The sequence below is a fragment of the Drosophila tropicalis genome, unplaced genomic scaffold, assembly GCF_018151085.1.
Source record: "Drosophila tropicalis isolate 14030-0801.00 unplaced genomic scaffold, ASM1815108v1 contig_158, whole genome shotgun sequence".
In the NCBI taxonomy this organism is placed as follows: domain Eukaryota; kingdom Metazoa; phylum Arthropoda; class Insecta; order Diptera; family Drosophilidae; genus Drosophila; species Drosophila tropicalis.
The window spans coordinates 11,205,648-11,233,601 of NW_027172602.1; the positions used below are offsets into that span (position 1 = coordinate 11,205,648).

Consider the following 27,954-nt stretch of genomic DNA (forward strand, 5'->3'; position numbering starts at 1 on the left):
TGGAGGTGGATGGATGAATGGAGGCATGGAGGGATGGAGAACTGCAATTCCATGCACTTGCCTGGCTCAAATGGGTAAACAAACAAACAACACCGAAGCCAGCCAGCGATGTGAGAAGACAGCACCAAAGGCGGCCAAACGCATTCGGAAAACGCAATGAAAAATGCCAAAGACAGACCGAGAAAGCTAGAAAGGGAACGCACAAGCGTGCGAGGGAGAGAACGAGAGCGAGATATAAAGACATAAAAATGCCAACTGTCCGTCGGTTATATGTGAGCTGAGCTAAACCTGTCAGTCAGAGGACATGAGATAGATTTCGACTTAGTCTCAAATACAAACACACACATACACAACTGCACCTATGTACATGCATACACCTTCACAAAGACACACACACACACACACCCTCGGTAAACGAGAAAAAAATTAAAAATAAAGGTAGCACCAGGAAGCAAAGGAAAAATAGTAAATAGTTGCCTCATAGCCAGAATGCTGTAACATATTTTTTTATATTTTAGGAGTTGAATTGAAAATTGTGAGAAAGAGGCCCAAAAAGAAGGAATAAAACAGAGAGAAAAAAGAAAAACAAATGCACTCGAATATACCTAATAAACCGATCAATCAATTTAAACCTTGAGAGTAATTCAAAACGAGACACTAGCGCATCAAAAGTAAATACCAAAGCCGATATAAATCCTTGTTGTGATTGAAGTATTAACAGAACTATATAAATTTATTTAAAAAGTCGTTTCAAATCAAAAACTCGCAGAAATTCTGCTTTCCAGACTTGTATATGAGAAGCCATTAAAATCGAATTCCATTTAAAAATTATCGCAGTACAATTTTTTTTGGAAATGTTTTCTGTTTTTTTGTTTTGTTTTGTTTTGTTGAGTGTAGACAGTTGCCAGCTAGATTAAATTTACTACATTTGAAATTGAATAACTAAAGCTCCCGAAGGATCATCTTCATTTTGTATTTATCCAGAAAGAATGGTAAACGGCACATACACACATACAGACACACACACACACATATTCACTTAGTGGGAGTAGGAGTACGAAGTAGAAGATGAAGGAGGGATTGATGATAAAAGCAACAGCAAACAAAATATTGCAGAAATACGACTGAAAGCCAACGACAACGAAAGGACGTTGCGACGATTGGACAGAAGCAGGACAGATAGGGAAATAGACAGACAGACGAAGAGACAGACAAACAGACAGACAGACACATACAAAAACAATCAGTAATGTAATAGAGACGACCCACTAGGACAGGACTACAACACACACACACACACACAAGCCTAGAGTTTGGAGTAGCAACAGCAGCAGGACCAGAAAACACAACCAAGAGCAAGGACATGAAGCGAACCCATTACAGCAGTTGCCAACGGCATCTAACAGGAAACAGCTTGACAAGCCGTTGAAATTTATATTGAAAGATGTTTGTGTCCCCAAGTCCGAATTCTGTAAGGGATTAAGTAACTGCTTCCCCCAAAGCCCCCCAAAAACACACAACCCACCCACAGTTCACTCTACAACTATCATTGCATAATTCACAGAACGACAAAGCTTTGATTTCGTTCTATCTTTTTTCTCTTCATCTTCTTTTTGAATGCACCTTGCTTAGGTAAATGTGATTAGCTAAACATTAAATTGTAGTTCAACGAACTTATGCCTGGGCTTAGAACTTAACTTCCACAGAGAGGTTGGTTTTCTATGACCTTCTCGACGTTTAAACTTTAAGCAGTGCAGCACATCTGAAAGGCATCTTAGTTAATAAGAAACTCTTCAAACTTTTGTACACGAGAGGTTCAAACAAAAAGGAAGGTCAGGCATTTGAACCATAATGTAGAAGGATTAAATCAAATGAAGAAATGGATAGATTGACTTGAACATGTTCACATTAACTTATTCAAGTATACAAAATGTGCAGAAAAGTCATTCAAAGAAGCTTTTAAGTTTTAAAGCGCAACAATTTAACTTATTCTCTATTCGTCTTGACCTATTTTTTTACGCATGCAAATTAAAAAAAAAAGAAAATTGAATTCTTTTTATAATATACCTGCTGATTTTTGAATATATATTTATGCGAATAATTTCGTTGGTTTTCGCCCGATAAGAAAAAGTGACAAACCACAAAACACGAAACCCCCAAAAAAAAAGAAAGAGAAAAAATAACAAAGAATAGGGGGAAAGAGGAGCAAAGACATAAGATTACAAAATGGCAGCTTAAGTCATTCATTCATGTGTGTGTGTGTGTGTGTGTGTGTGTGAGAGAAAAGGGTATTGTAATCCTTAGAGTAAATGGTTGGATAAGAGAGGGACAGAGAGACAGAGAGGAGTAGGTAAGGAAAGGGTTAAAAAGAAAGGGACTCGTATCAAAACGTCGTTTTGCTGACTTGCCTTGTCAGGTATGAATAAACATAAAAGCGTTTTTCGGTCTCTTATCGCGTAAACGCATCTAAAATTCAATTGTATTTTATATATACATACATATATGTATATACACGCACACATACATGAATCGATTGACGATTACAAAAGAATATAAAGCTGTATCTGTGTGCCTGTGTGTGTGATTGGCTCATAAAAGTGAATATTACTCATACGCCCTGTAGGCAGCTAAGCTCCAGTTGAAGCAGAAACCAAAAGCCAATTTGATTAACAAAAGCTAACAAAAAACGAAGAACAACAACAACCAAGCAGAAGAAAATATAAAACGAGACTTTCAACGAATCGTGTATACTCTTTAGTCGTTGAGTTAAAAATATTTCTGCTCTTAGTATTTAAAGGGTTATTTCATTTTATTATCCAATTGATATCGAAATTTACATTTGAGTTGCAAATTTTTGTAGTAAAGGCTTTTGAACATAATCAAAATTGTGTATGTGTGTGTGTGTGTTACCTCTTTCATCTTAATTATGTTCAATATAGTATCGACAAAAACAAAAAATAAATGTTCAAGTCCCCAGTGATGTGTGCGTAAATTGAAAATCGAGAATCAAAATTTCTTTTTTGATTTTGTCACCTTGGGAATTTTATGCTTGCTTTTGATGATATTTTGTTTAGTATTTTTTTTTTTTTTTCTTTTATTTTGCCGTTTTTGTGGTCTGGTCGAAAATTGCATTTGAATATAAATCACAAAATCTCAATTAATAGACAATACTTTCACTCTATTTGTCTCTATTTTGCTTTCCAATTTCCCACTCCCTCTCCGCCCAATACACACAACGCTTTCTCTTTGTCAATCTTGCAAACCAGCAAAATGAAAGAAAATAAAATAAAATTTACCTTCAAATATATTTTATATAGGTATTGGTTCTTATATCTTTTGCTGGGCATAAAATGTTCAACCCAAACTTTAGTTCTTCTAAAGAGAAGCCGAATAAGCTTTCTTACTATTAAGAAATTAATTTGTCTAGAGCAGAGCTATAATTAAGACTTTATTAACTAAACCAAAAACATTTGAAGTTAAGAATTCTCTGCTTAGTTAGATGTTGGTTCAATATATATTCAATCCGTTAATATTTCAAATAAACAAGAGTATATAAGCTTCAATACTGTCAAAGTTAAAGGTATACCTTGGATTATTTTTGTGGTTGGCCCAATTCAGAACTTGTGTAAAAGGGCGGACATGTGTAAAATGTTTCCCACCTGAGGTGAGCCCCAAGAATCTGATAAAAGTTTCCTCTTTCCTCTAAAAAAAAAAAAACCAAAAAAGAAAACTGCCACTTGGCCCAATTTCTTGGTCAAGCGAACGACCCACGTTAAGTGTCAACACACACACACACACACACAAACACAAGCAGAGGCAATTTCTTAAGTCGACCCCTCCCTCTCTCGTCTTTTGGCCACTTCTTTCATTCACCTCGTGCTTGTGTCTCATATTGTAGGCGTTGCTGGCTGCCAACTCTAATGAAATGATTCATTTCCGCTTTTCCGTTTCTATGCAATGCGATGGAAACACGAGGAACTGCGGGGGGTAGGAAAACTGCTTCACACTTGACACTTTCTTTCCGCTTTGGGTTTTACTTGGGCAACGGTGGCCATGCTTTCGCTTTGTTGGCTTTGACTTTGGCCACGTTGATAAATTTGTGTAAATTCATTTAAGCCAATTTCTGCACACACACAAGCAGACATATAAATATATATATGTATGTATGTATATGTAAGCACGTGCTGATGTCCTGTGGGAGTCATGCCACAGTTTTGCGGTTCTCTTTAGCCTTGTTTGCCATTTTATTCGCTGATTTGACTCTATTGCCTCTTCTACCAGAGAACTCTTTTGTAATGATTCACAAGTATTCACATCATATGATGGCAATATCGTTCTAACGAGAAACTATTCATAGTTGAGTTTTTGTCTTCCATTCCATTTTCTAATGCATTTTGTTTAGATTATTGCATTCATAAAGTATTCATCTCTAATATTTGTATTAGGGCTTAATACGTTTAAAATTTATGAATTTATTCAAAAAACATTCATTTCGTTCAGTTTTATGGCCTTGGATCAATATGTCCTTGTGGTTGCATTGGGAAAAAAAATACAAATTGCTTCCCAAAAAATTGTCGCGCGTTGTAAATTATTTCTATAACCAATTTCTGTGTTCTTTTTTTTTATTTTTGCTACTCTTTGTTTGTGTGCAGCAGGGCTTGGCTTGGTGGTTGCTTAGGTGATGGGGAAGTAGGAGAAGGAAGATGGACGGAATGAGTTTGGTTGACTGGTTGGCGCTGCTGCTGCGGTTTCATCTGCAGTAGACAGCCGTGGAGGGCGGTGGGGGAGTGCATGGCAAGAAGCAATGGATTGGTCAACTCTCCCCTCCCCCAAACTGACCACTCTCCTTCGCTTTCGCCATGTTTCATGCCAGTTACAGCCTAGTGGAGATTGGGCTTAGTGCAAAGAGGAGCTGGGGGGCGATGCTTGGGAGGGAGTGCTCATAACTTATGCCGAGGTCCAGCAACCGAAAAATGGCAAATGGTGGCCGGTCGCCTGCCCCGACTAGCAGCATTTATTACCACGACCATGTTGTCGCACACACACACACACACACACACACACACACACACACACACACAAACACATACAGCGAGTGGATGAGAGGTATATCTCCCTCCCATCTAAGCGCTCTGCACTCGTGTTGGCCCAGGGCGTCACTTTTGAAACATTTACTTTATGTTGTTCACAGGAAATTAGTTTTTTTTCATTTTTTTTTTTTTGCGACTAGTCAACCAGCCACGCCTTCTTTTTGCAAAGACATTTGGTTTGGCTTTTTGTTTTTGTCATACCTCGCCATTCGATAAGACAAATGGGCCATAAGACATATGACTACAGAATTCGAACTGACCTACAAAACCAAATTCACAGTTTTCGCAAACAAGTGAAGTTTTGTTTTGATGAACCAGTTTATGCAAGTATTTTTTAAATAAATATCAGCTTTATATATTATTTTACAGGATATATTTCAGTCGTTTCTTCAAAATTTTAGATGCTTAATAATTTTTTGTTTCTGTTCTAACTTGTCAATGGCAGGGTCCTTGCGGACAGGAAACAAGCTCATTGCGGAAACAGCTTTTTAGCCGCACTCACACCAGTGCAAGCACACACACACACACACACAAGTGGCAACGAAAAAAGAGAAAGGGAGAGGGATAGGAAGAGAGAGAAAGAGTTAGCTGCCAACTTGTTTTGTCATGCTAATTTATTTATAGACAGTAGAGTTTGTTTTTCTCACATCCTTTCTACTACTTTTCGTATTTATTTTGTGTTTCTGTGCATATTTCCGACGCAGACGACAAATTGCATACGTGCCACGCCCCCCTGGTTGTGAGGTGTCCTCCAATAAGAACTGGTCAGTCAGCTTGTCTGCCTGTTTGTCTCTTCTTTAATTCGATTTCGAGCTGTGCAAACAACACATTTAATGACCGTCAAACTCATTTTGTACAAACAAATTTGGGTCACTCTTTGTTTGTTCTTACTGTTAACTCTTTCTCTATTTCGTTTCGTTGCCATTCACTTCTTGCTTCTCCTTCGTTGTCGTCATCATCGTCTTTCTCTTGGTCTCCCTCTCACATCGTTTCGCTTCTCTATGCTGTAGCCCTTTTTAGTTTTTTTTTTTTTCCACCTGCTGATGGACAGCTGCCTCGCACGTGGCACATTGCACTTCACGTTTTCCATTTTCACATCGCCTTTTTTTTCTTTGCTGTTTTTAGTGTTGTTGTTGTTGTTGCCACTGGTATTTCTATAGGGAGACATGATAAGTAGCATAACCATTAAAATCAAAAGCAGCCACGTTGCAAATGGAACGCGCGGCACTTTGCTTAATGTGCCACGCCCATGGCCAGGCACCTGACCGCCCATAGCTCATCATCCATCCACCCAATGGACATGCAATTCAAATGAAATGGGTAAAAGTGGTTACCTAGCTGACTGGGCGCCGTTGTTGGTCGGTTGTTTGAATCTGAATGGCATTCATAATGGCGAAAGTGAACGAGTGAACGAATATGAATGCAAGTAAAAATGTTAATGTCAATGATGATGGGCACTTAGTTTACAGAATCAAATTCAATAAATCAATTCCATAGATATTCATTAATTGTAAAAGGCGTTGAATCGAATGTTTATTATGGACTGAAATTAAATGAAATATAATACGAAGTATTTAGTTATTAATAAATCTTATTCATTACTAGCCTAATGAGTGAATCTATCTGTTATCAAGATTATTTCACACCCATTCTGCATTATAAATGTATTCATTTAGCCACTTAACTTTATGAATATCCATTTGGGCTTTTCACTCTACGCAAACATGACAAATGGGAGTTTAAACACTCGTACGCAGTGTTGAAGCAAATGAATGCATTCATTTTATTGCTCATCAGTTAGAGAGAGGAGAGAGAGAGATAGAAATCATTGCTACCGACCCACATTTAAACCAATCTCACCCCCAACCCGTCGGACCACCCTTATTTTCCCCAAAATATCCTTTCATCACAAAGAATGTGAATAATGACTTAAGGCATCTCCGCTGTGGTTTCTTCTGCAACACTTCACTTGACTCCCACAAACAGACTCTGGGCCATTCCATTCCATGCCAATGCCTTAGTCCATTGCCATTGGATCTGCCAACTAGCTGCTCATTCATTTTTCTCAACAGCGTACAAATTTTTCGTTTCAATTTGTAAAACGTTTTTCTTTTGTGGTTAAATTTCATCTTTTTTACAATACAGCGCGAAAATAAAGAGGAGGGCTAACACAAAAAAAGGAAGAAGTGGTAGAATTGTAGGGTGGTAGTGGGGTTGGGAAGGGGTGAAACTGTTGCCAGGACTCGCTGACATGACAGCTGTTGCCGGACACCCCGTTTCCTTCTACTCCTCTCAACAACAACAATAATAACAACAACAAATGAAAAGCAATTTACGCCGCAGAAGGAGAAGGTACACTAGAGTTGGACCTGAACCGGGTCCGGACATGACGAAACGTTGGCAAAGTGAATCATGGCACAGAAATCGCTCACAAAGCATTCATTCACACTCACAGTCGCGCATTCACATTCAACGCAAAACGTCATTCATGCGAATGACCAACATCAGGTGAGGTGATCCAACCTCGCGCCCTCCAACCAACTGACCGACGGGAAAACCTTCCTCTACCCCATAGCCATCTCCTTCACCCTCACCTTTGTTTTGCATTTGCAAGTTTTGCTTTTGCTTGAACATTAAAATGTTTTAAATATTCTTTGTAAAACAATGACGAACGAACGAACCAACCAGCGAACGAATGAACGAAGGACTGAAGGGTAGTGGTTTGACATTGGGGAAATAAGATGAGACGGAGGATGGAGAAGCACAAATAAAATGCGGGAGTAGAAGTGACAGGCGATGTGGTTGTGGCGAGCATGGGCGTGCCTGAGTGTTTCTAGACAAGAAGCCCATAAATAAGAACATTTTCTTAAGCGAATTTTCGCCCACAAGCCGCAAAAAGAACCGAAAAGAAAAAACACAAGAAAAAAATTTAAAAAAGAGCAGGGAAAATCGCAAAAGACGCAGACGTCGAAGAAGGTTTGCGGTGGATTTCGAGGTGAGTACGGGGCACTCCACTCCACTTTGAGAAGGCCGCTATGAGACATGGTTCTTGGTGTCCTTGCCCCCAGTGGAAGTTAGGTCGAAGAGAAGTTCGCTTTGCGCACCTTGGTGCTTGGTGGAATGAGGAGGGGGAGGCTCTTGCCTCAGATTGGGTCTCGTTTTGTGGGTTTTGAGTCCTGGCATGGCGTTCGCGTTTTTCGAGGGGCCACTGGAATTTATATTTTATTTTATTTCACATTTCGCCGCTGCCATTTTAATATACAATATTTGTCTGAGCTTTTGGGCTGGGCCTTTTTTCCGGCTGGGCTGTTGCAAGGTGGAAACGGATGGCCATGCCATGGCTGGTTACTGGGTGGCAGAGGAAGGGTCTATATCAAACAGGAGACAGAGAATGAACAAATTTACGCTATAAAAATTTATGTAAATTAAAAGACGCCCAACAACAGCAACAGCAACAGCGAAAAGAGGCAACAACCGTGCAGAAAACAAAATGCCGAGTGCAGCATGTGGAATTTATGGATAAAAAGAAATCCAAATCGAAAACCGAAATGGTTAAGGGAGACAAAATGAGAGAGAGAGAGAGAGTGAGAACAAAGTTGAAATATTTTGTTTTTGTTTTTAATGGGCTTTTTCTGTTTTTAAATTGAACCAATTTGCTGGGCCTTAAACGGAAACCAAAAATTGTATAGATTCCATTTGGTTATATCTTTATTTATTTTAAAGCTTCATCGATAAACGCAACCAAAAGTTATCGATGATAAAAGTCTTTGATGGTGTCTGATGGCAAATCACTTTACTGAAATCATTTTTTCTTTTCCTTGTACAATTGTAAATGAATAATATAAAGCAATTTCGATTAATCAAGCAATCACCGATAACCCTTTTCGATTATGGTATGTCTGACTGATTGAAGTATTCTTATTGTATAAAAAATGCATATCTCTCCCTCTGTCTCTCCCTCTCTCTGTCTGGCCCTCTCTTGTATTGCGCCTACGTTTTGTTCATATTTGTTAAACATTTTTCATTCCCATTCGCTTTTTCCGCTTCGTCATGCGGCAGTTAAGGTCGTCACCAGTGTTTCTTACATTTTCATTTTTGTTTCTGCATTGCCAACGACGATGACCACGATGATGATGATGATGATGAGGAACGATAACGATGCTGCTTCTGCCGTAGATGATGATGATGAGAATGGAGAAGTAAGAAATTCCCTCAATGGTCACAAGTGGCATCCGGCGAGAATCCTGTCATCTTTTACGCATTCATTTGCAACGCCTTTTCGGGTTCCCCAACTCAAGTGCTGGACAGCGTCCAGAGTCTTCTTGCTCACTTGTTTGCTGCTCCTTCTCATATCTATACCCTGTAGTCATAGTATTAACGGGTGTATACGTTTAAGTAAGTCTGAAAATTACATACTTTTTGCTAGGCAATTTGTTGTTCTTATTCGCTCTAGAGTGTAATAAAGTCGGGCAAGTAGAATTGACCTCACACAGGGTATGTTCAATTGCGACGTCTTGCCTGCTAAGGACTGATCCACCCTCAAGTCTATGGTTATCCCAATTCCAACAAACCAATCCTCCTCTTTGTTCATCCTTCGTCTCATTTCATTTCGTTCCATTTTGTTTTAATAAATTAAAATGTCAACTTGATAAATGAAGGTTTTCGTGGCGGCATTTTTGAAGTGGCATCAGCTACCAAAAAGTAGGCAACACATACCCACTCACACACACACACACCCACAGAGAGAAAGAGAGAGAGACGCACGCACACAAGCAGGACATTAGCGTGGACAGTGTCCATATCCATTGTGTCCTTTACTGTTATTTCCTCTGCTCCCTTCTCTTTGACTCTCCGCCGTTGGCCTCTCTGTGCTTTGACCATTTTAGTCGTCGTTTTGCGGTTTGCTCACTAAATTATGTTGTTGTTAGTTTCACTTCATCCTTAGCAAATGGCATATGGGTAGAGATATATGTCAGCGAGAGAGAGAGAGGGAGAATAAGTGTACGATTTTGGGGCGACAAAAACTGTGGTCATCCCGCTGCGTCTTTTCTGCTTTTCAATGGACATTGCCAACAGTCATCCCGCCGGCGTTTTGTCTAAGTGGTTATGAGTTAATTTTATTTATTTATTTATATTTTTATTGTTATCATTTATTTCACTTTTTTTTCCTCGTCAGGCAATGTCCTTTTCTCTTTCTTTTCAATACTCTTTCTCTAACTGTTATTCTCTTTATGCTGAGCCATTGTGGCTTACCCTACATCGGAAGTGGTCAAGTCAAGTGGGCATATTAGTATTTTCCATCTCATTTATATAATAAAGACATCTGGTTTTTTTTTACAAAAACAAATTATACTTGTTTGTTGACTAGAAACTTTGATTGTTCAAAACGAAAACTACCGAAACGACAAACAATAAAAAAACATGCTAAGAAACTTTTTTTGAAAAATTGCTTAGAATTTCAGTGATAAACACATTTTCCTTTTAGAAGGGTAAACACAAGTTGGCCAACAGGGCCGCCGCCTTATGCTGGGCCATAAATTCGTTGGGGCTAAACTGAAACGAAAAGACATTTCCGTTTTCTCATTAGATTTGTCATCGTCTGTTCTACGCATTCCATTTGTGTCGTCAGCAAGTCGTAAAAACAGACAACACGAATTCCATTTTTAAGGCTTTACGTTTTCACTTCATTTCGTTTCGTTTCATTTGGCCTTTCGTTTGAAGGACACCTGTTTGTGTAGTCAGTGAGTCAGTTTGGACATGTTAGACGAATGAACAGATACATGAAACACGGTTGGCTATCAATCTCTTTGGCTATCCACAAAAAAAAGATATAAAATCAGTAAGCAAAATAATTAAATGAGCTTAAAGGAGCCAAGTCACACACACATACATCTCGAAAGGATATCAGCTGTGGGCCAGTCAAGCATAGTAGGTAAACTAATCTGATGAATCCAGAGCAAAAAGCTTAAATGTTAAATTTTATTTATCTAATGATATTTCTGATCCTTTGAGTAATTTTCATTATATTTAGCACTTGAAGTAATTCATTTGAATTTCCCAATGAAACTTTAATCTTTAAAACAAATCTCAGAGGTTTTTCTCAGACATCACAGAAACTTTGTCACATATACATACGTACATAGTAAGCCTCCTTTTGCCACCCTCTTCAGTGGTTGCTGAACTTTGTTTGAATGGAGAATGGAAAGAAGGCAAGTAGGCAAGGAGACAGGCAGCTAGAGGTAGGTTTCTTTGGGGACAGGGTTTTCACCTGACGGCCTGTGGGAGCTGTCAGGTAATGCTGAATTGTTGTTGCTTTTTCTATATGTATATATATATATATATATATAAATGCTAAATGCTGGCATTAATTGCCAAAGAGAAGACAAACGATCAACTGGGAATTGCTGTCAGTTGTCTTTTTTTTTCCTTCTTGTGTCCTTTTCATTTTAACCCCTTGGCCCCAACCCACACTGTGTTGGGCTAGGGAATGAATTTGGATCGGTAGTTTTTTTTTTTTACTTGGAATGGGTGGGGTCGACAAATCAAGAAAGTTTTGGGCTTTAAATAAATGCACTTGCCCCTGCACTCGGTTGCGTTTCAAATTGCAAGGAGATGAAACGAAAAGCTGCAGCAAGCAGCCGCCCAAAGTTTGTGTATTAAATTAAAACGCTCAGCGCAAAAGTTTGCTCAGAGCACATACACACACACACAGAGAAACACACACTATCCAAAGATACACACATTGAATGGAATGGAGAGTCTTTTGGGAGGATAAGTTTTGCGCCATTGTTGGCACTTTCAGCGTAAATCGTTTTTTGCTCCCTCGCTTTTTGTGCAGCTACTCTCCGTGTCCTCTTCTCTTTATGTCGCCGTCTTCTTTTTTGGTTGGTCTTCGTTTTTCCTTTCCTTTTTTTCTTTATTCCCGTTCTTATTTTTTCTTCTTTTTTTGGCTGCTCTCATTGCAACTGTTATTAGCCTGAACCAGAGCAGCTGCTGGTAGCTGCTTGCCTGCTGCCTGCTGCTCCTTTGGTGCTTGTGCGGCGTCTCTGAAGTGCAACCTGCAACCTTCTGCTGCAACAAGAAACTGAAGTAGCGGTGGCAGTAGCACGACCAGCAACAGAAATCCCAAAACAAAACTTTTTCTTGCTAGGCGCGCCTGCCGCCGCCGTGGTTAGTCGCCCAAGAAGCAGGGAGAGCAGAGAAAAAAAGGCTCAGGCATGCCGCCTAATGCTCCCAAAGTTGAAAGCCTATGAAAAAGGCAACGGCAGGCCAAAAAAAAGATGCAGCCAAAGAGAATCCTTGTTCGGTTTGGAATCGTTCAATTTATTCGATAGCCAGCTCAATTTTTCGACTTAGCCGTCTGTGTTTAGTTGGGTTATTTCGGCTCCTGGGCAGCTTGATTGGTATTAAACAAGGCAAGGACCCGTATATATTAAAAAGAGATAGCCAGCTTAATACATATATGTACATATCTAAAGCAAAAGGCTGATCTTATCAATATGAATCAATTTAAACTAAAAAAGGTCGAACTAGAAGTAGAATTTTAGTATTTTAATTGATTCTAACTATGATGGATTATAATAGAATACAAATTCTTTCCCTAAGCATTTTTTTAACCATTATAAAATTGAAAATTTGACTACTGACAAATTCCAAAAAAAATTTTATTGAATAATAATCCTTTTTGTTTTTTAATTTTTTTATCAATAAATTAAATGAGCAGACATTTGAGGTAATCAGTTAATATTTCTGTAAGGTGAATCAAATTTACGATTGCAATTGTAAGGCAAATTGCCGCCGGCTTTGGCTTATTCTCTAAATATGTAAATCGAGATTGATTGATGAAGCCAAAGCATATACACACACACACACGCGTGTACACACATACAAATAACGCAATTAGTGAACTGGTTGAAGACCACTGAACATGTGTGTGTGCGTGTGGGTTCTTATGAGTTTTTCGTTTTAATTTCCTCTTGTTAATTGGGAAAAACTCTCTTTCAACGCACACACACACACACTCCCAAAATAAATATGAATTTGATACGAAAAATGCAATTAAAATGTATGAAATGAAGAAAAGAAGCAAAGATGTGCACACACACACACACATACAAACACGCACGCTCACGCATATATCGCATCTGGGTGAAGCAGTCATTCATTCATGCAAAACATCAAAGCCCTCTTTTCTCACTCATACTTGGTATAATTTTTTTTTTTTTTTTCAAGCCCGCTCGTACGGTCTGTTTCTCGTTTTTTTTGGGAGGTTCTCGCGTATTTTGCAATTTTTCATAGCATACTTTTTCGGGCCTAATAAGAAGAAAAATATAAAATAAGAAAACGAAAAAAACGAGAAATTGAAGAAATTTTTATCGAAATACAAATGAAATTAAATGTGCGTGTGTGTGATGGGCGTAAACGAAATGCTATGGGTGTGGCTTTAAATGAGTTTCTCGTTCATTAGCAGCAAGCCAAAACCAACGAGCACTACATGTATATAGATGTGTCTATATAAGAGATAAACAGAGACACAGAGAGGATAGAGGGACAGAGAAGGAAACAAAAATATGCTGGCACTTCAAAAGAAAATGCAAAAAATGCCGACGGGCTACAAAAATTCAAGAAAATAAACATGAATGCGAATGAAAAGGGGAACAAGAGTAAGTTTAAATAAGAAAATGCTTAAAATGAACAAGTAAACAAAAACTCTAGAGACCAATGCGTGAAGTCCAAAAAAAAAATGACCATGATCCAAAGCAAATGAAATGCTTCTATCTAGTCTTTTGAAACTATTTTCAAATGGACAATCCTTTGAAATTGTTTGATAAGATCAGTCAACGAAAACACAACCAAAGGTGCTTCCTTTCTCTAGGTTTTTACGATATTTTACTCACGCTACCATCTCAGACTTTCAACGAAAGCGGCCAAGAAAAGCAAAGAAAACAAAAAAGAATCTGCGCTTGACTTTCACTTCACACAATTCAACGCCTTCGAAATTGCCAAGTGGCAAGCCAAGGAGTCACAAAAGTGGCATCCCACTGCCACCAGCACCAACACTAACATCACCAACACCACCACCGCCGCCACCACTGCCCTTGCCCTCGACTTTGCCATCGTTTGTTCCCATCTTTTGGGTACGTGCATTGTGTTGTGTAAGCCCACAAACTTATACGCGGCTTACAGTTCATAAACAGTTGACAACAACAAGAAACAGGAGATGCGAAAAAATGGTATGGATGATGGAGATGCGAGAGGTCCTTTTCGCTGCTTGCGGCCTTTTCACATGCGATTTCCTTATTGTTGCCATTATGTGATTTGCTGCTTCTGTTGCTGTTGCTACTGCAACTGCCATAACTTTGTGCTCGTCTGGCCCTGCTCAAGAAAGTTCATCTGCCCGCCAGTTTGACAGCGGTTTTCTCTTCCACTTCCCTTCCACTTCTGTTTTTTCTTCATATATATACATATGTATATATGTATGTATATATTTTTTTTCTTCTGTCGAACAAGAAAAAGTCGAAGAAGAAAAGCCATTTCCGAGTGCCGTTTATAGAAGGTCTTCATCGTCGTTTTCATCATGCCGCCATTCTCCATTCACATTGTTACCAAAGTGCAAACGGAACAGGAGGAAGCATTGGGGACATTGCGGATGAGGGTTTAGGGATATGTATATATATATATTTTTTTTTTTTGGTGTTGGTAAAGGGAGGGTTGCATTTTCAAAAGGCCCATCTATTGCATTGTTAAGAGAATTCTCTGTTGTTATACATTTTTATTAGCGGAAATCAATCCGCTTACTTAAGCCGAGAGGGTGCGACATTTCCACATTGACAACAATGTGGGGTAAAACTCTTAGAGTTTTTCGCACACACAAAAGAAAGTTAAATATCCAAAAAGAAAAGTGTTGCTTGCAACAAAAAAAAAAAAAGGATGTCGTGATACCAATCTTAATTCTGAATAAGAAACATCAACTATCCACAGAAATCTCTCATTAGCTTATCACAAAATTCAATGGAAATCATCTAGCAAGCTCTTCTAATCAATAGAATCCTAACTGTTGCTACGATTGAATTTTAAAATTAAAATGTGTCACTTTCTTTAACTGTTCTCTTCATCTGCATATTGGTAAAAAAAAAAAACAAAAAGAAAACGAAAACTTCGCTTAAAAGTTGATTGCACCATATTTTCTCCTCCAACAGACAGACACATATGCAATTTTCATCTCACTCCTTTATTTTCGACCCTGCCAAATAGTATCTCGACTTGGCCAAGACGAACCACTAGGTACCCTAACAGGAAACAAAATGTAATGCGTGATCTCACTTTGACTGAATGATCAGATGATCATTATGCATAGTTTTGGCTTTAAATTTAAAGGAAAACGAGGTATTATCTAGTCCTTACCAATAGTTTTCTTTCAAACCATTTAACTTAGTTCTGGCAACGAAAATGCTGCGAAAATTTCATCAAATTCCGGCAACGGCGACACAACGTTGTCGGTGACAATTTTTGGGCGATTTACGTGTACACATACAGAGACACACACACACGCACACATGCACAAATACATATACAGTTTGAAAAATGTGCAGCAATGAGTTGGGCGGAGAGAAAGTGGTGGGCAATAGGCGGTTTAGTCCCCCAGCCTGAAGGAGAAAAGAGACTGCAGTTTGGTCGCATTGCGACAATTAAAACACACAACCAACCCATGCCAACACGCCCCCCTTGCGCTCCTTTAGACCATGTTAACGCCCACGCGTTCATACAGACCTCTGCGTCTCTTCCTACTTTTCGTTCCTGCTGCATCCTGTTAGCAGTTTCAGTGCAAAAGAAAAGGCTTGCCAACTGGGAAAAAGGGTTCAGACTAACGAAGCTAAACGCATGCAAACAGCAAGCATAAATGGGCAAAATGTGTGAGTGTGTGTGTGTATAGAGGAATGAAAACTTATATGCTGCGGGGAGAGGAGTTGGTATCTAAGGAGTGCTTGCTGAAAGTTGTTGACGAGCAAAAGAAAAGCTAAATTTGTTGTGAATATGAAAACTGGGTAATGCGTACTTATGCAAGAAAATGTTCTGCCTTAAAACCAAACATACACAAACACATACACAAAATGGATGAAATTCCATAGAATGCACAATATGCTGTAAGCGATAACCAATCGGATTTCATTACTTTATTTTAAAATCCCTTTTAATTGGGCTTTAATTTGGCCAGAAGCCGTTTCTGAGTGCCATTTGAACTTTTGCTGCAATACCCAATTGAAGCTGATCTCCGGTGAAATGAGAAATTGGCTTAATACATGTAAATCACTGCAGCAGAGTTTTCCCTTACACGCACACACATGCACATAGTTAAGTAGATCTCAGCACATAATGGCCATTTGGTGTTCAATGTGGCAGCAGCTTTACACGCGACAATTTCAAGAGCATGGAAACACTGAAAAGTATGAGGGGAATGTGAGAGACAGAGAAAGGGATAAGTGGTTGGTATTGATGACCCACTGAGCGGTTGGAAGGATGGACAGTTTATTGCTCTTTAGAGACACAACACACACTTAAACAAGAACCTCACCCTGAAAAGTAGGCTATGCCAAATTAAGAGATTTAGCAAATTGGAACAAGTCAAAGAGCTGCGAGTGAAGTCAACTGTGGAGTGGTGTATGGTGTAATATGTATAAGTATTTATAGTCAACAGGTGCTTCGGCTTTGCTTTAATCCATTGAATACACATGTCTGGGTTTCCCTTTTGCGTTTTAAGGCTAAAAAGCTTCAATCCTCTCTTTTTCGTCCTCCTCTACAAGGTACACACACACACAATTTTGATTAACAATAACGTTATGTATTTTCTGTACAAGCACCAAGAACCAACAGAATAAACAATGTCTAAGAGACATGTTGGAGGGATTACCTCAATTCCAGGCTCTTATGCTATCGCCCACAACATTCTTCTAACTCGCTCTCTCTCTCTCTCTTTCTTTTTCTATGACTCTGTCTCTGGGACTTCCTTTCGCCATGTTTGTACTTTAGCTTCAGTTACAGTTTTCGGATTTTGCCTCCAGTTTTGGTTTTTCGAGTTGAGTTGCCGCTTTATGATGAGCAAAGACAGAGCTCACCCTATGAAATCTACACACATGCATGGTAGTGTGTGTGTGTTCAAGAGAGTGTGTGACTGAATATAAAATTTGAGGCAAAAAATGAAACCATTGGAAAATATTCGCCTCAAGAGTTGTCCTTTGTCTCTCTGCTCTAAGCCCTTTTTTGCCGCCAACATGAGAGAAAATCCAAAAATTTTGTGCCATTGCCTTGATTATTATCATTATTATGCTTATGCCTGGCTTTTCGTTTTGTTTTGTGTACCCCACCCCCATCACTTCTCCCCGCCAACTCACTTTGTTTCTTTCGGTTCTTGGTTTTCTTTGTTCACCTAATTCGCACAGATTTTATTCCATCTTCTGCCTGGGACTTTGTCTTTGTCGCATGATGGTCCCTTCCGGCCTTAAAAAGTCCTTGACGAAGGCTTCAACTTTTCCCCAGTTTTCTTTTTTGTTTCGGTATTTGCGGTTTCCGTGTAATGAATGTAATAGGTTTCGGTAATGCCCTCTTAAGTCGATAATTAGGGTCTTGTTTTCCTTTCGATATGTGTTTTTGTATTAACGAGTTGTGTTTATTCTCTACGTGTGTGTGTGTGTTTGTGAGTGTGTGTAACAAGCAAAAGTTACGAAACATTGAAAATATATGCAAAAGCAAGTTGATGAAGGCAAATTGGCATAATTGATTAGTTAACAAATCATTCGATGAGTTTTCTTGGAAAAGGAAAAACTTGCCAAGTTATCGATAAACATTGAAATATTAGTACAACTTTTATTCCAAAAACTTATTCTGACTTCAATGCATACTTTTGAATACATTTTGTGAACGTCTGATGCTAATCGGTATATATTATATATGTAGGTATAAGAATAAACAGTTAATGCTTGATAATCTATTCGTTACATAATCGATATTAGCTAGCATTTTCTTTTTACAAAGTTCAACTTTGGAATATGTAATGGCAACTTAAATCCCATATTCGACCTGAAAATTATTATTCATTTTCCAATTTCTTTTCGCTTGTTTTTACAGCCAAACTGGCAGTTCCTTCCCTTCATCTCTGTTGTCTCTTCGCCATCGCCATCTGTCGCCATTTCTATCTCGCTCTGGCATCCCATTTGTAATTCAGGTAAGTTTGAAGACATTTAAAATATGCTTTGACCAACTGGGAACCGTTCAGTTGATGGGCGGCCGAGACATGGTTGCGGCTAAAGGGAAGTGACTAGTCTAAGGGTAGAGGTGCTTACTCCTCGACTGATATCTGGTATACTCATCTGAGACAGCTGTCTTGGCATTTTAAGTAAGCTTTCTACCCCTCTCAGTCCGCGTCGTTGTCATCATCATCATCGTTGCTTGGCTCCTCGGCTGGCAATCGACCCAAAAAGTTGGTCAATTGGCAATAAAATCAAAAGCGAAAAAAGTTCAAGAGCAAGAGAACAACAACAACAACATCAGCAACAGAAACAGCGGCAGTAGCAGGAGCATCAGCAACAACCAAGATGACGACGTCGGCGTAAAGTTTTTCGACAAAGTCCAGGCGTGACTGGCATCGAAAACGTAAGAAGACCTTGTTGTTGGACTGTCCGAAAGAGAAGGTCGCTGGGGTTTGTAAAGGGGGGTCAGCTGGAGACTCAGAGTTGGTTCATAAAACGCTTTGTACGCTCAAACAGACACAGTAATTGGCGATATACCCACACACACACCGACACACACACACAGACGTACACTTGCACATATATGACAAGCGGGTCGCTGTTTTATATGTATAAAAAAATATATATATATATATATATCATACTTTGTTTTACGTGGACGTACATCGTATGAGGTCCTACACAAGAGTTCAAGTGAAAATTTTAAAAGCTTAAATACTGATGGACTAGTTGCTGATATGTATTGGTTTGTTAACTATTTTGCATTTTTTTAGTTTAGAAATAGATCCCATAAGTAGGTACATAAATCACTACTGAGTTACTTTCCTAATCGCTTTCTTCTTGAGAAACCATATCGAATCGGTTGCCCGTGTAGGAAATGTATATTGAAGCTATTTAAAAGAGAAAAGCGAAAACATTGTAAGAAGCTATAACTTTAGGATAGTTTTTCCTCACTGTTTAGATTTGCTTAGACCAGCATGCCGCAATGCTTATTTAATACCCTGTACCAGCGCAAAGAAAAGGACGACAAAAAACAACAAGCAGGAAAACTTTGGCGGCGACGACGACGACTACGACGACGCGCCTTTCATAAACTTTGAGTATTTCTGTTTCTGGCATGCACTTATTTTCTTTATATTTATTTATATTTCGCTCAGCTTCGGCATTTCGCTTTGCTTTGCTTTTGCCCTTTGCCCATCTTTTTCCTTGTTTTTCTTTTTTGCTTCTCTTTATTGAGTGGCCATCTGACCCGCTGCTTTTATCTTCCCTTTAGTCCTTCCTACCATTCTGACTTCCTATTTTCCCTTTACCACTCTTGCTCTGTCTAACTCTGCCCCGTCGTTATCTCCATCTCTGTCTCTGGTTCTGTGTGTTGTGCGCAGTCTAAGTAAAAAATTATTTATAATAAAATACACCAAAGAAATTATGAAGGAAATTTCCGCTCCTTTTTGTGCCATTTGCTTTGTATGAAATTTATTTCTCTATTTTGGCTGGCCAAATGTGAATTTCCTTCAACTCCTCCTTCGGCTACTTCCCTGTCATGGCAAAAAGAAATGAAAATTGCAACTTGCAATTGCATTGCAATGGTGGAAAAAGGCAACTTTATGCTGCTTCTCGTTGAAATTCTAAGCTCTTCTTGCAGTAGTGAGTTTGGCATAATACTTAATACAATGCTACAACGTTAATTAGTGTGAGCAAAGTTACAACATAAATTAAAATGCGACCTTAAGATCGACATCGCTTGAAATTGTATAAAGAGAAGAGCAAGTCCGGACCTTGACTTGAATAAGAATGTAGCAGAATTTGTCTTTCAAAATGCGAAAACCAAATTACAGTTTCTCGGTTTCCGTATTTAGTAATTTCCAATGCTCCTACGACACCACAACGGCGTCAGAATGGGAAGGGGAAAACCCCGAAGGGAAAGAGATGAGCAAATGCATCATTCTAATGAATTTGCACTTCGTCGTCGGCCGTCACAAAGAAGTAATTACCTAATGCAAAGGGGAGAGCGAGCTATGTCGGTTTTTGTGGATGCTGGAAAGAAAGACATCGACCAAGAGATGGTAGATGAGGGGCAGAAGGGAATCGGTAGTATAGCTGACCGCAAAATCAAAGTCGTCCTTTTGCTTTTCCGGCTACTTCCCTGTTCCACAAGCACAAATCAAAACCCAACAAGGCAGACAGTTGAGAATGCTGACTGACTGGCTGACTGACTGATGGACGAAGGGACTGTTATACGGTTTAGAGGTGTCGAGGGGGTAGAGTGGCAAATGAGTAACCAAGTCTAGAAACTAGACAACTGGTGGTGTTTGTGTCCATCTCCTTGGCCAAGGCCTGGCCCAGGCCAGCCTGCACTTGTAGCCTGCATTTTTTGTGCTAAGCAGGCCGACACCAAAGCCAAATGAGTTCAGCGCCCAAAGCTAGAAAGCAGACTAGAAATAAAAGAGAAGAATCAGCTTAGTTGTTGCAAATGAGAAGTGAAAAGAAGAAATAAAGAAAAGGGCAGACGGTCACACCGAGAAAAACAAAAAAATCATTTTTTATTACACAAATTGTCCAGAGACGGAAAATGTATCTCTCTTACCAAGAACTGTCCATATCTTAGCTTACAGAGATAACAATGGTTTTAGCTCTAGCTTTTCTCTCAGTGCAGCCATGTCGCTGTCGCTGCCCCGCAGCTCTACTAACGAGTGGCGAGTCCAGCAATGATTGCGGTTACTTGTTGGTTTTCATTTCATTTTTCATGGCACTTTACTTCTTTGGCAAAACTTGCAACGGACTGGGAACGTATCATCATCATGTTCACTATCATTATCATCATCATCATGATTATCCTTGAAAGGAAGGTGTTTGGCTTGGTCTGAATGCAACGATGCCTGCCTTTTGCGGTCTTCTTCGTGCTTGTTAAGCACTTTAAACAATGTGGCAACTCTGACTGACGACTGGCTGACTGACTCGAGGATGAGACCAGCGGCTGCCTTTTGCCATTGCGCCAGGACATTGTTAAATTTAATTTTGCCACTTGTTTGACCAATGACAGAGCACAAAACGAATCCGGACAAGCCAAAGACAAGAATGCAGCCAACTTCAAGTTGAAGTTAAAGAAATGCCACACAGCCAGTTTTGAGACTGCAACTCTAAAACTCCCGGCCCTCCTTTTAAAGAATACAATTTGTCAAATGAATTTCGCAGTCATTTTGCTAAATTGCATAAGCAGCTGAGCGGACGAGGGGCATTTGACATGACACTCGACGCTCCCCCAAAAGGAGAATTCAATGCGCTGGAAAGCAAATATTTTTTTTGTTTAAACGGATATTACCTGGGGGAGATGGTTGCGCCTGGTCAAGAGGTGTGTGTGTGTGTGTGTGCGGGGGCGGGGGCGGGGGGCGGAGGGGAATGACATCTATGGTAGACTGGGCGGATGGGTGATGCGTTGATTGCACTGCAAATTGCTCCCGCATTGCGCAAACGTGTTGCAACAGCGTAAAATTTAATTTTCCAATTAAATTGCCAAAAGTTTTTGCCCATTTTTTTTTGCTGTTGTTTTGTTTGTTTCTCTCATCGTTGTCGTTGTTGTTGTTGCTGTTGCTGGTTGTTTGTTTGCCTCGCCGTTGCAAGTTGCTAGTTGTTGCGCAAAGTTTTTTTCCCCCGTTGGGTTTTTTTTTCCGAGCGTCGCGTTTTTCATTTTTTGTAGTTGGTATCAAACTGACATTGGGGAATATTACAAAACTCTCTGCACGCAACGAAACGAGATAAAAGCCGTGCTCTGCCACCGTGTTTTCAGCCCCTAACCCTCCACTCACCCCTCACCCCGCACAATTCCGCAATTGCATTTGTTTGGCTATCGGTGGCACAAACATGCCGGACCAAAGTGGGTAAGAACAACCAAAACAAAAAAAAAAAAACAAAAAACACGTAAAAAAATGCGAATATCTAGTGGTAACAAGTGAGAGAGAATACATGATACAGATCAGAATAAAACTTATAAAACCAAACCAGCTGGGCGTAAAAAAAACGGGGGTAGACACACGGATAGAGCAAAATTATATACAACTTGATGAGTTTTGCCATGTTATGTGTACATTAATCGAGGACCTACTCAAATTAACCCTTTGGCAATTTGATTGTTTGCCAGGCACACTATTTTCACAGAAAATGCAATGAATATGACTTGGAACAGAGAGAGTTTTGGCAATGCTAATTCTCATTCTAAAGCCCTCACCCCGGCTTTCTTTTTCTTTGTGTCTATCTCTCATGCAAAGTGTTTGCCTTTCGCTTTGCTTCATAAGTCCTTTCATTTTTGTTTTGGTGTTCTTAAAGTTTTCGACACTTTGCCGGGGCTTCGCTTGCTTCTTTCTAACCGTGAAATTCGTATAAAATGCACTTGACATTTTAGCCAGCTCAACTTTCGCTATAAACTAGCGTCTGTCCCCCCCTCTCTTTCTCTGTTACCCTTTCTCTGTTATTGTTTTGCCCCCTTCGAAAGGAAGTCGACAAGGAGTCACATTAGCCAGGCAGCAATTGAAATTAGAGTTAGTTTCTCCTCAGGGAGAAAGAGAGGGATGGGGACGGAAATGGGCGAATGGAAAACTGGCTTGTCGAAAAGTTGAAAGTTTTTCGCGCATAACTTTAGTGGCCAGGACTGCAATGTGGCGTAAAATTGGTCTTCTGGTTTTTTGGCCAGCCACAAGAAAATTCAAGTGGAACATGTGTCAAACTAAATAAAATTCACCACAAAAATTGCACATTTTATTTGTGGCAAATTTGCCGCAAAAATTCAAATCCATCAGTGTCGACAGCAGGGGCGGACTATTAGTTACTTTGGCCCAGAAATCGCTAACCAAAAAGGATAATAACCCAATAAATTTGTATTTTTAAAAACTAACAAAAACGAAAAGTTGGAAAAAATGTTGTCCCCTAGGTCAGTTTAGTTTCTTTTCATTTAGTTTAAGCTTTTGTTTTAAATGAAGAATAATTTCGAAATAATGATTCTAAATAATTCAAATGATTACCATTTAGCCGCCCCTGGTTCAGGTCATAGGAACTAAATTCCATTTCCTATTCGTGAATCACACCCACGCAGAGCTTATTCATTTTCTTGCCAGCTGGCGAATAATTAATTACGCAGCGGCTATACAAGTCTAACCTAAAAACCGCCGAAAACTATGCAACAGTTATCAGGCTCCAGAAACCCACCTGCAAATGGCAAATGGCGAAAAGGGCTGTCGATGAAGGGGTGGGAAGTAGTGTTTGGGTGATTGGTTAGGCAAACTTTTCTATATGTTTGTTTGTTTGTGTATTACAACGCCAAATCATTTGACGTTTGCTGGCCAAAAAAGAAACAAAACAACAACTACAATGCAAACGGCAACAAAAGTTAAATGAGTTTTTATGCCATCGAAAGACGACCTTCCCTCCCACCACTTACAGCGAATGCTGCCTGGTTTTGCTAACCCCTTATAACCAACCACCTTCACCAATTTCTAATTGGAAAAATGCGAAACGTTTCGCTGAAACTGAAACTCATCTCCGAAGCGAAGGCAATGACAATACAGAAAACTTTTCCAGCTTGGCGAAAATTGAAATAAATTGCCGGCAATAACAACAAATACAATAAATAACAATGAACGAGTTGGCAGCACTGAAAATGGTTACGCGGGCGTGAGAGCAATTTTTGGAGTGGGGCTGCGAGGGTGGCGAGGTCGAGGAGCAGCAGTTGTTGGCTGCGGCCATTTAAAACTTGATTAAGGCCAAAGGAAATGGCTGATGGCTGATGATAATGATGGGAAGCAGCAGAAAATGATGAGGGACGAGAAGAGGACGAGTGTCAGTCTTATGTTTCTGTTCGGCTATACTTCTTGACGCAAATGAGAATTCTCTTGCCGCCTTTCATCTCTACACCTCCAAAACCAAACCCATCCACCATTCAGTCCCTTATGCCACTCCGCCCCCTTTGGACGAGGTTCTCTCATGCATGTGGGCCGTTAAATCGCTTTAATTGCCAATTTCCGGTTAAGTAATTAAAAGCGTTCTTTTACTCTCGCTCGCTCTCTCGCTCGCTTTTCTCTCTCTCTCTGTCGGTTATTCATGGTAAGGAGAGAGACAGAGAGATGCGCAATTAAATGGGGAAAATATTTTCATGTATTTTTCCAACACAAAACTCTTCCACAACAACCAAAAATTCGCTAAAATGAATAAATTAATGTGCGCATGAATGATTGTCTGATTGATTGATTGACGGAGCTATGGAATGCTGATGGAAACACAGAGTGCAAGAGAGAGAGAGACAGACAGAATCAGATGTAGGGGAAATGACTCTTTTTGTATGCTAGCAACACATTTTATGTTTGATATCCGGTTTGCCCGTCATTTCAGTTGTACCCATTATTTGATTGGATCTCCTTTTATTTTTTTGCCATGCAATTTTTCCTCTGAACTAACTTTTGTATGGCTAAAACATCAAGTTAGTTCAAATTACTGAAAAACAAATATCCGGATACTTTAATTTATATATGTATATATCCAAGCTAACCATGAAATTTTCTACATTTTCTGAGGAAATCAGAAACATCGATTGAATGTAATTGCAGCAAAATTTGAAACCTGGCTAATGGGGTATTAATTTTTCTGAACTCTTATGTGTTTGTGCGATCGATTTGGTCCGTTAAGTGGCCATTTCTCACCTGTTGTTCACACCTTGTCTGTTTGCCTTTAGTTAAGGGCCTGAAGTAGAACGAAAAACCAAAAATAAAGGATAAACGGCATCGCCATTACAACAATTACAACAAACTGTTGCGTTTTTATTGTGTGTGTGCTGCTGAATGCATGCAACAATCCATCCAATGCCATTACCAACAACCATTCCGTGAGCCACATAAAAAGGGTCAGCGATCCCACATACACACACACACACACACACACATATGTGATTGCCCTTTAATGTGCTGTTCTCTTTGCCCTAATGTTTGTTTGCTTTTCGCCCGCTTGTTGTTTCTGTTTTTGTCTTTGCCATTTGGCCGGGTTTTTCATTTTACCCCTTTTTCCGTTTTCCTCGTTGTTGACTGTTGTTTGCATTGGGTCAGAGCATGATTCTCTTACTCCCTGCTGAGCTGCTGGGCAGGTGCGACATTTGCCATGTCCGCACAATTAGCGCCGTTGTCCTGGCGTCTCTTGAGCGACTGGCCCTCGATTAACTCGTTTTCACAGGTAGAAATGTACATGACCAACTGACTGACGGACAGAAAGGCAGACCGACATTTGGACTTCCCATTGACTGGCTTTCTCTAATTTAATGATGGTTATAATGCCCTTGGTATCCTTCTTTCTTTTTTTTTTCTTCTTCTATTTCTCACATTTTATCACTTTCGGGTGTGTGCCTCGCATTGTCTGGTCAAATTTAGCGCCCCGGTTTTTAATTATTTTGCATAATTATTTAGAGCATTATTTATCGCTGTTAACAAGTTTTTATGGTTGCCATATCCATGGCCACTTCAACTGGGTAACTGGCAACTGGCAACTAGCAAACCAACTTCAGCTTGAACTTCCGTTGCGTGTTAAGCGAGTGAAAGCATAGTAAAACCAAACTGAAAGAAAAGCCAAGCCAAGAAAACTCAAATGGAAAAAGAGGGCCAAGACAAAATGTTTAATATTAAATGGGGCCAAAGAAAGCAGGAGAAAGAGCAGAAGCAAAAGCCACCAAGACCTGCCCAGCCAGCAGAGTAAAACTTTGATCTCCATTGTGTTTTGTGTTGCCACCATCCATCCGGGGCCATTCCAAGGAATAGAGGAGGCCATGGGCTGGCCAGGCTCAAGCCAACGATATCAGACTCTGGCGGATGGGAGTAACTTTTACTGCACCTTTGTAGCATCCGCAGGAGTATACACTTTACCAGTCGCCCATGAAGTGGAAGAGTTGTTAGACTTTAAGTAGTGCACTTTTTCTTGTTCTCTAGCAGATTACCCCAAGCACATGCTTAGTGCGTATTATTTATAGACACACGCCACGAACAGCAGGGACCAGCAGGGACCAGCAGGGGGAGCAGCAAGGAGCTGAATGGAAGGAGCATCAGCAGGTGGTATTAGGTCAGTTGATTTGCTTCTAGTCCAGTTTCTCCATTTCCCTCTATTTTGCAGCATATGAAGCGAAAACCAAAAGAATCCTACTTCTATGAAATATTTGCCATGAAATTGCACTACCAAAAAAGAAAATTCAACTAGATTTTATTCTAGAAACAATTTAGTTGAAAACTAAAAATCTGTTAAGATTTTGCATTTGAGTTACAAATATTTTAATCTTTCTTACGCGAATTCAATGCCAAGCCAATTCAAGCTTAACTTTAGTTTAGTTCGACTTATTCTTAAAAAACCTCAAATTAAGGACATCTTGATAATAGTTTGTTAACAATTGACCAAGACTTTTTTAATTTTTATTATTTTTTTTTAATTTCGGTTTAGATAGACTAAAGAAATCCTTTGTCCAGCTTCGAAATAAGCTTAAAAATATGTTGCGCTCACTGTAACTTTTCTTTTGCCAAATATCAAGATAAATCGATTTGGATTAGTTTGGTTTTTAAGTTCTGTTAAGTCTAGCCACTAATATATTAACATAGAAACCAAAAAAAAAAATTATAAAATAAATGAAGAGGGCAAAACTTTTTCACCCATAATCTCCTATATGTATGTCTTTTATACGATTTCCTCTGCTTAGTTCTCCCCAGTGTACCCTTCTTCTGTTTGCCTAATCTGGTTGTGTGTGTGTTTGTGTACACTCTTCCTTCAACTTGAGACGAAAGTTTCGTTTTTGCAACAAATTGCAGTGACTTTGTTTTTTCTTCTATGCTATACTTTCTTCTCTCTCACTCTCTTTTTATTTTTGCTTTCTTTCTGACTCATTTTAATCCCGCCCATTGTTTTTCATCTTGTCCAGTGCAGCGTCGACTCCAACTCCAACTTCAGCTGGTGTCTTCCCTTTTTGGTAAATTATGTCTTTTAATATTTTACAAAGACTCTGGGCAAAAAAAATGAAATAAAATAAAAGAGAACACAAAAAACAACAACAAATAAACAGAAAAAGAACTGAGCAGCATTTTGTTTATAATCTTTTCCGTTCTTTTCGTTTTGTTGGCGTAATGAGAAACTCAGAGCCTGACCTACCCAGACAGCCTCCAAATAACTATATAAACTACGGGCCCAAGCCCTATCCAAAGTATTAATGCCCTTCCTAAATAAACTAAGGGTCTAACAACAAGTCCGAACCGAAGTGTTTATGCCCTTGCAAAGTGTAAGCGAGTAGTAAGTGCGTTTGACTATCAATGTTACGGACTTTTCTTGATTCATGAAAACTATAATTGAAAACAAGAACTTAATTTATATTCATTATTAAAATAACTTCTGAAATGTCACAAAGGGAATAAACAAATTTTGAGTGAGGGTATTTTGTTGATATAAAGGGCAACAGCAAAGACAAAGATCATAGAAAAATAGTAAAGAGTAACTTTTAATTTAACAAAACACACAGCACAAAAAAAGGGGTGGGGAAAAAAATGTGAAAATTCTTGCTCTGGCATTTTCATTTATGCTTAACTCTATATATACATATATATATATATATATATATGTAT

The 27,954-nt window shown here is 39.3% G+C and overlaps 1 protein-coding gene across 2 annotated transcripts in view; it reads left to right on the forward strand.

The window, feature by feature from the left end:
* LOC137571936 (chaoptin) overlaps positions 1-27,954 on the forward strand; it is a 123,614-nt gene that overhangs the window by 26,061 nt on the left and 69,599 nt on the right. For both annotated transcript variants that reach the window (XM_068283701.1, XM_068283702.1), the window contains one exon: positions 18,213-18,309. The gene's annotated coding sequence lies outside the window, so the exon portion shown is untranslated. The remainder of the gene's footprint in view (positions 1-18,212; positions 18,310-27,954) is intronic.